Source organism: Theropithecus gelada, chromosome 5 (assembly GCF_003255815.1).
Source record: "Theropithecus gelada isolate Dixy chromosome 5, Tgel_1.0, whole genome shotgun sequence".
Classification (NCBI taxonomy): Eukaryota; Metazoa; Chordata; class Mammalia; order Primates; family Cercopithecidae; genus Theropithecus; species Theropithecus gelada.
The window spans coordinates 60,038,540-60,046,263 of record NC_037672.1 but is presented as its reverse complement, the minus strand read 5'-3'; the positions used below and the strand labels follow the sequence as shown (position 1 = coordinate 60,046,263).

Genomic DNA, 7,724 nt, shown 5'->3' with positions numbered 1-7,724 from the left:
GAGAGGAGTTTTGTCCTAAGTGTTTGTACAGATATTCCTCTAAAAGGAAGGACTCCTTACATTTCTTTTGGGAATTCAGATACTTTCCATTTCCCTAGTGTGGACGAGGAGGTGGTGGTTCTACATTCTAAAAGAATTGCAGTTCAGAGTGTCATGGGCCTTTTGAATTTAAACTGTCTTCATGATTTCTTTTAAAGAAGATTAGATTGAAAACCAACTCCCAAATCAGAGGAGTATCTTCTGTCAAGACTGTTGTAGTCAGTCTTGATGGCGTTGTTAGCATCCTGCAAATCGTGAAGTGACAAACACTCTTGTTTCTGAACTTTCCATTTTAGCCATTTCTTCTTGTGTCATTCCAGAAAACAGGCAACACATGGATGTGAAGTGGGAGACTTTCTTAATGTCATCAGCTCAGAGGTGTCCCTTGTGCCAGTCTCTGAGCATGGGGTGACACTTCCAAACAGGTTATTACTCCCATGAGTTATTGGGTTGCTAATCACCCCATTTACAGAGTGATCCCATAAATTACCCTGCAGTGTTCATTTAAGGGCGCTTAGACCAAAGCCCATATTTAAGAGTGCTCCCTTGTCTGTTTCATCTTGGGATTTAAATTGAATTCTCTAATGTTGGTAGAGCAACCTGAATCATTTCGTAATTCAGCTAAAAATAGCAGAGGGATCATAAATGCAGACCCCTTTCTCGATGTGAGTACTATCATGGGTGGGGAAAATGCATAGTATTTGCTGGGAGAGGCCACTTAAATTCCCTTTTGGTTTCCATTAAAGTCCTGCATGCGTTGTACTCAGTCACAACTGCAGGCTTAGATGTCAGAACACTCATTTTCATAAATAGACCTGGAAAACATAATCACATTCAACCCTTGCTGTTTTGAACTCTGGAGTAACTTTAGAGAACACACTGGTTTAACTAACGCTTACTTATAAAAGTTAAGGTCAAAATTCCAGTTTGTTATTCAATTATAGAAGGAAATCAGGGATTTCTTTTATAAGGTTTTCTGCTGCTGCTCCTGTCTCTTTTGAGTATGTGTGTGTATGTGGGAGTCAAGGTTAGCCTTGTTAGGTAGGCTATTTTTATTTAAATGTGTTGAAGTCTACAATAAAACATTATATAGACATTCCCCAAGTTGCAGGCGTGATGGTTTCAAGGTTACTTCATGGAGCTGGAGCACTGGCTGTGCAGGCCCTGAGGGCCTGTGGTCCCAATGGGGTGGCTGTGGCGTGCTCTATGGCATCTGGAGGTGGTGTTCCTACTGATGATGAGCTGACGACTGGATTGGAGATGCAGGTCATGATGGTTGCAGGGAAGGGACTGGACCTATATGGTGTATTACCCCCAAAGGCAGTTTCAGGCACCAAGGAAGACCCTAATTTAGTTTCCTCCATCACCAACAAGAGTATAGCGGGCTGCATCTGTGAAGAGGACAACAGTGCTGTCATCTGATTTTGGCTGCACAAAGGCAAGACCCAGCAGCAATGCCCTAGCTGTGGAACCCATTATAAACTGCTGCCCCACCAGGTGGCCCACTGAGCCCATGCACTAAGTTACTCAGAATGTGCTGTAAAGTTTCTTCTTTCCAACTAAGACTAGCTCTTGTATTGGCTGATATACCAGATCAGGCTGTATACCTGATCTGTGACTGTTTCTTGTATATGTGGTACCAGTTACAACATAACAACTCCTCCCCTACCTTCCCCACTGGCAAGCTATTCTGCTCTGCGCTCCTTTCCTTCTTGCCATTCATTAGCTCCAGAGAGCAATCTTGGGGTTCTTGGACTCTAATGCCAGCTAAAGTCTGACTTAGGCACATTTCTGACCTACTTACCTCTTCTCCATGACTTTCCTTCTTTCTTTTGAGATAGTTATTCATGTAGAATAGCTTTCATTGCCTTATCTTTCCTTTCTTTTCGAATTTTCACTCAATTTTTTGAGAAAAGCAAGTTTTTTTCCTTTTCATTTTCTCCCCCTTTCTGCGTTTTCCAAGCTAGGAGACAGGTGAAAATAGGCAATAGTCCATCTTTGGTGGGAGCTGACCTGGGCCAGTGTGCCTGCCTCAGGAAGCCGTCTAATAGCCTTTAGTGACCTTGCTCCTCCTTACCACTAGGAGTCCTGAGTGACCCTGTTCATAGATGCTAAAGATCAGAGCAATGCTGGTGATGCGTTTGAACTGAGAAAAGCAAAACTACCCACTTGGGAGGGAAGGGTGAGGGGCATCGGTCACATTAGCTGTGAATAGCATGTCTTGAAATTTCTGTAAAGGCCTCTTCAGAATTCCAGAATTTCTACCTTGGTCTTCTTCAAATTAAATATACATTTTATTTTACACTATTATTCAAGATATATGGAAAAAGTAAAACAGGTTCTTAATTGATTTTTATTATTTTCTACTTTCTTTAATTGTCATTAGTGTGGTCGTTTACTGCTTTTTATTGCAATTACATAGCATTTCAGTTATATTAGTAATTAAATAAGCCTTTGTGGTATAGCCTATAAAATGATCTCTATAGGGAAAGTAAACTCTAATCTTTAACACCTAACTTATGAAAGAAATTTTTAGAAGGCCACTGGATTGTAAGTAGGAGACCCACTCCATAGCATGGTATGTGTAATGCAGATGATCTTTATTAAGCCCACCCTCCATTCTGTCAAGACCCAAGAGCTCATTTAATGTCAAACGAAAAAGACATTTCTTTAGAATTGAATTGACTTTTAATTCCCTATAGAAATTGAGGGCTTTTCCTTTAAGTCATGTTGACTGTCATGACTTTGAGTTGTATACAAAGGCCATATTCATGGATGTTTTTGGGATTTAATATGGTATAGAAACCCAGTCAAATCTCTAAAAAATATAAATACACACACAGTTTGTGGGCTTTTTTTTTTTTTTTAATTGGAGATGTTAAAGAACTATTGTAGATCTGCTTTTGGGCTAGTGTGAATAATTTGCCAACATTTACCCTGTTTCAATTCTCCTAGCCCAAGTTACCACTGTCCTTGGCAGGTGAGTGGTTCTCAAATTGTTCTTTGAAGACCACATATCTATTTCAGTTCTCTGGGGTGCTTGTTAAAATGCACATTCCAGGGAGATATCCTACACCTACATCTTCTTACTTGGAATTTTTGGAGTTGGAGTTGGGAAAATGGAACGGTTAACAGCTCCCTAACTGATCTTTATGAACTCTAGAGTTTGAGAAGAATTGATCCAGACTGTCTTTCTCAGAATTTACATGGTTGACAACGAATGTGATGATAATGGTCCATTTGGATTCAGGGCTTTGTTTTGCTGGATCTCCATTTTCTGGATTTTTGACTTCTTCTTTGGAGTAGATTTGTATTAGTTTTCTACGGCTTCCATAATAAAATACCACAGGTTGGGTGGCTTAAATAACAGAAATGTATTTTCTCACAGTTCTGAGAGAGACTAGGACTCCAAGATTAAGCTGTCAGCAGGGTTGATTTCATCTGGAGGCCTCTCTCCGTGGCTTGTAGATGGATATCTTTGTCTTCATGTGGTCTTTCCTCTGCGTATGGGTATTGTTTGTGTCTTAATCTCCTCTTCTTATAAGGATGCCAGTCATATTGGATTAGGGCCTGTCTATATGACCTAATCTTACCTTATTTATCTCAAAAGCCTGTATTTCCAAATACGATCCCATTCGAAGGTACTGGGTTAGAATTTCAACATATAAATTTTAGTGGGAAATAATTCATCTCATAACAGTCTAGATCTCAAAACATGATACGAATAAGTGAAAGATGAACACTTGATTTCATCTCAAGTTTCTTTCCCCATCCTGGCTCTGTTCATTCGAAGGACGTCTACTACTGATTGGTCTCTCTATTGGTCTCTCTTGTCTAAGGCAGCAGAAGGGAAGTAGGGACAATGACAACTTGCTTTTCATTAGCCCTGTTCCCCATAAGGTCTGTTTCTTTGCTTTAGGCTCAATTGTTATAAATGACTAAGGGTGGCAGTTCTCAAAGGGAATCTCAGAAGTAAAAACTCTTGTAATAATATTAAGAAGATATTCTTTGCCTTTTTTATTGGGTGACATTTGCACTGATTGTGTAGAAGCAATAGTGGCTAAAACTGTTGGAGCTTTAGCATGACTTAACGCAGTAGGACCAAACTGTATAGTAATCTTTATAATTTCACCACTGTGCATTTGCACTGCAGAAAAAAATGTCTGTTTCACTTAAGAATGCCCTTGATGAAATACTAAAAATTATTAAGTTTGTTAAATCTTAACCCTTGAGTACACATCGCTTTAGTATTCTGTGTGATAAAATGAAAAGTATACATACAGCACTTTTGCTCCATTCAAAGTTTCAGTGGCTGTTTTGAGGAAGAGCACTGTGCAATTGAATTGTGAGCTGAACTAGTCTCTTTTTTTATAAAAGACCATTTTATCTTGAAAGAACAAGAGATGAACTATGATTATTTAGATTCAGGTGGCTGGCAGACATGTTTGCAAAAATGAATGAAGTAAGTGTATTACTTCAAGGAAGCAACTGATAGTATTTGTTGCCTGTGATAAAATTCAAGCTTTCAAGAGAATATTAGAATTTTAGAAAGCTTGTATCTGTTACTATGAGCTTAATAGCTTATAAGCAGTTGAAGATTTTTTCAGGGAGGTTGGTTATTAACAAAATGTGATTTTGGGGATATTATATAATGAAATGGGTCAACATTTGGGAATTCTGCATAACTCACTGAACCAGTGTTTTCAAAATGACCAATATAAGATGCTACAAAAGATCTATTTAAACTGTAAGATAGACCAACACATTTTAATGTAACAGAGTATAAAATGTTATGGTATGATGTTCATGCAGATTATATATTGCAACTTAACCCTTAAGAAATTACCACTTGCTAAGTTTTGGCATATTATCAGAGAAGCATATCCACAATTTTCTCAAAATTTCATTACAAATACTCTTTCCTTTTCCAACCTCATATCTGAGTGAGGCTGGATGTTCTTCATTTATTGAAAGCAAAAACCTATCAAGATAGATGAAATCAAAAGCAGTTATGAGAATCTAGCTATCTTCTTTTTAAGCTAAACATTAAATAAATTTGCAAAAATGTAAATGTCATCTCACTATTTTTTTCTGTTTTGGTGTATACATAAAATATGTTTTTAAACATGTAGTGAACTTATTCTTGCTGTTTTAAGATGAATTAATAAATACATGTTTAAAAATTTCTCAACTCCAATTTCTAATAAGGTGAATATTAGTAGATATAACCCATAAAAACAAAAGCTTTTTGGGAACTTCAATACTTTTAAAAACTATAAATGGACTTTGAGACCAAAAAGTTTGAGGACTGCTGACTTAGGAAGACATTTTTCTAGCTATGTTGCAGCAAATGATTTAGAGTTAACTTTGGTTCATAGTATGTTTACAGAAAAATATATTCACCATGTGAATACTAAATATAGTAAGCTTGACTTGCTTTATTCCTCATTGGGAGAAAAGTCATAATAATGTTCCATATCAAAATATTCTCATGCATGGCTTAATGCCTGGTTTACCTTTGCTAATCCCAGATCAGTTTAGATAATCATGAACAAACTGGAAGAAAAAGAAGCCCTATATAAGAACTAATGTTTTTGAGAGCTTTTTTCAATGTAATGAAACATTTATTTAACAGATTAAAATCTGCCCTATAGAAGCGCACTTGGAAATCTTCCCATAAGCATATTCTTTTCTTCATTCTGCCTGTTTTGTTGTGTTCCAATTTATAGGACATTTGTTTCCTTCCTTTCCTTCTCTTTTTTCTTTCTTACCTCTCCTTTCACTCACTTTCTTCCTTTTTCCCCTTTCCTTTATTAGAGCTGCGGGCATTTCTTTATATGCTGCAGTTTTTGGTTTCTGCCAGTGTCCTCTAAGAAAAGATGCTGACTTGGTAAAGATGAACAAGGCATTGCCAAAGTGTAGGTCAGTCTTTGCATTCTCAGCTCTAGTACTTAAGTAGTATGTAAATTTCAAATTTCAACACTGGAGTCTGTGCTGTGTTTCTAGTCTTAGATTTCTAGATGCTATGAAGGAAGTTTAGGGGAAAGGATTTTAACTTAAAACTTATACCTTCTATAAGAAGAAATGACTTCAAAATACATTGTACTACTATACTGTGTTTTTCATAGATTTCTTTCTCATTTTTTCCTTTAGTCTAAAAGTCATTCCCGAGTTGGCCTGAAATCAAGCACCAAGCAAAAGGTATGTTTTTTCTTCTGTATTGTTGCTTTAAAAAATAATTATTTTGGGTGGGTGCTTTTTTTTTTTTTCCTTCCTGAAGAGAATGACTTGTCTTTGGACAGCCAGGGCATACCCAGAAACAAAGTAGTTCTTATTCTCATTTGCTTTGCCTTCATAATAGCAAAACTGAAATTGGAAAGGGATCCTTGAAATGAAATGTAATTTGAGGGAGATTCTTGAAACCCAGTGACAGAACCGGAGAATTTTCCCATGACTTACAAGCAATTCTGAAAGCAAGGTCAGAAGATACCATACTATATTCAGCTCTTTTATTTTCTAAGCACTTCACAGTGAAGGAATTTGTTCCTATCTCAGTTCATATTTTTACTAAACTTTATTCTCTCAACATTTCTTGTGGAGACTGACCCTCACTCATGACCTGTGATGAATTGGTTAAAACACAAGCTCTGAGAGTCAGAAAGAATTGGTTTCAATTCCTGGTTCTGCCACTTTGCTATGTGATCTTGAACATATTTGTGTAGAGAAGATGATCATACCCACTAGGGTAGTATATGTTAAGGAGAAAATGAGATAATATATGTGAAAACACTTATATCCCAGTACCTGGTGTAAAGTAGCCTTTTAATAATTTTGAGGTTCTATATTTTATTGATAGTTTAGAAATTCAAACAATTGAAAACTTGAAATTTCAAAATATTAATTTTCAAACGCACATGAATACACGCATATACACTTAAATTATGTTAATTCCTGGCGATACATAGGACAAGTTCAGAGAAGTTCATGTTTAACTTTAGACAGGTTCATATTTACGTATTCTTCCAGTGTAGAAGTTTACACTGATGGGAGTACTTGCCTAGCCTTTCAGAATAATGGACACAGTAACTCAGAACACCTTTCTTGATGCCAATTGTCAGAGAAAAAAACACTGCAAAAATTCAGAGCATCTAAGAGGTGCTGAAGAGGATTAAAAGAAGCAACATATGTGGAAGCACTAAGCCCGTGCCTGTGTCAACAGTCGCTGTTTTTGTTAAAGAAACATTATGTTGGTCGGGAAGATGGACAGACCCAGGTTCCCACCCAGCTCCAATACTTACCACATAAAAAGAGCTAACATTGATATGGCAAGCCCTATGCTCCAGGTACAATACTAGCATTTTACGATGAACTCATTTAATAGTCTCAGTGACCTAATGAGGTAGGTGTTCTTGTTTCTCAGGGCTTGTCAGGAGAATACCACACCAATTATTGGAAAAGGGAATATAACTGGTTAATCGGTTGTCATGTTTTAACAAGGTAATGAAAAGGGTAAAAAGAAGGGTTGAAAGAGAGCTGTAAGGTATCAGGTAGGTAGCAGGCAATTCCAGGGAGCAGCTGCCGTCTCCAGGGCTGAGGGAGCAAAGTAAAGAGCTGGGATTACTAACACCTCCTAGACACTTGGAAGGGCCCCACAGAGCTGAAATTCAGACCTCTGAGGAGGGGGC

The 7,724-nt window shown here is 37.4% G+C and overlaps 1 pseudogene; it reads left to right on the top strand.

Annotated features, from left to right (window-relative positions):
• Positions 1-1,155: 1,155 nt before the first annotated feature.
• LOC112625467 lies at positions 1,156-1,548 on the top strand (annotated as a pseudogene).
• Positions 1,549-7,724: the final 6,176 nt, after the last annotated feature.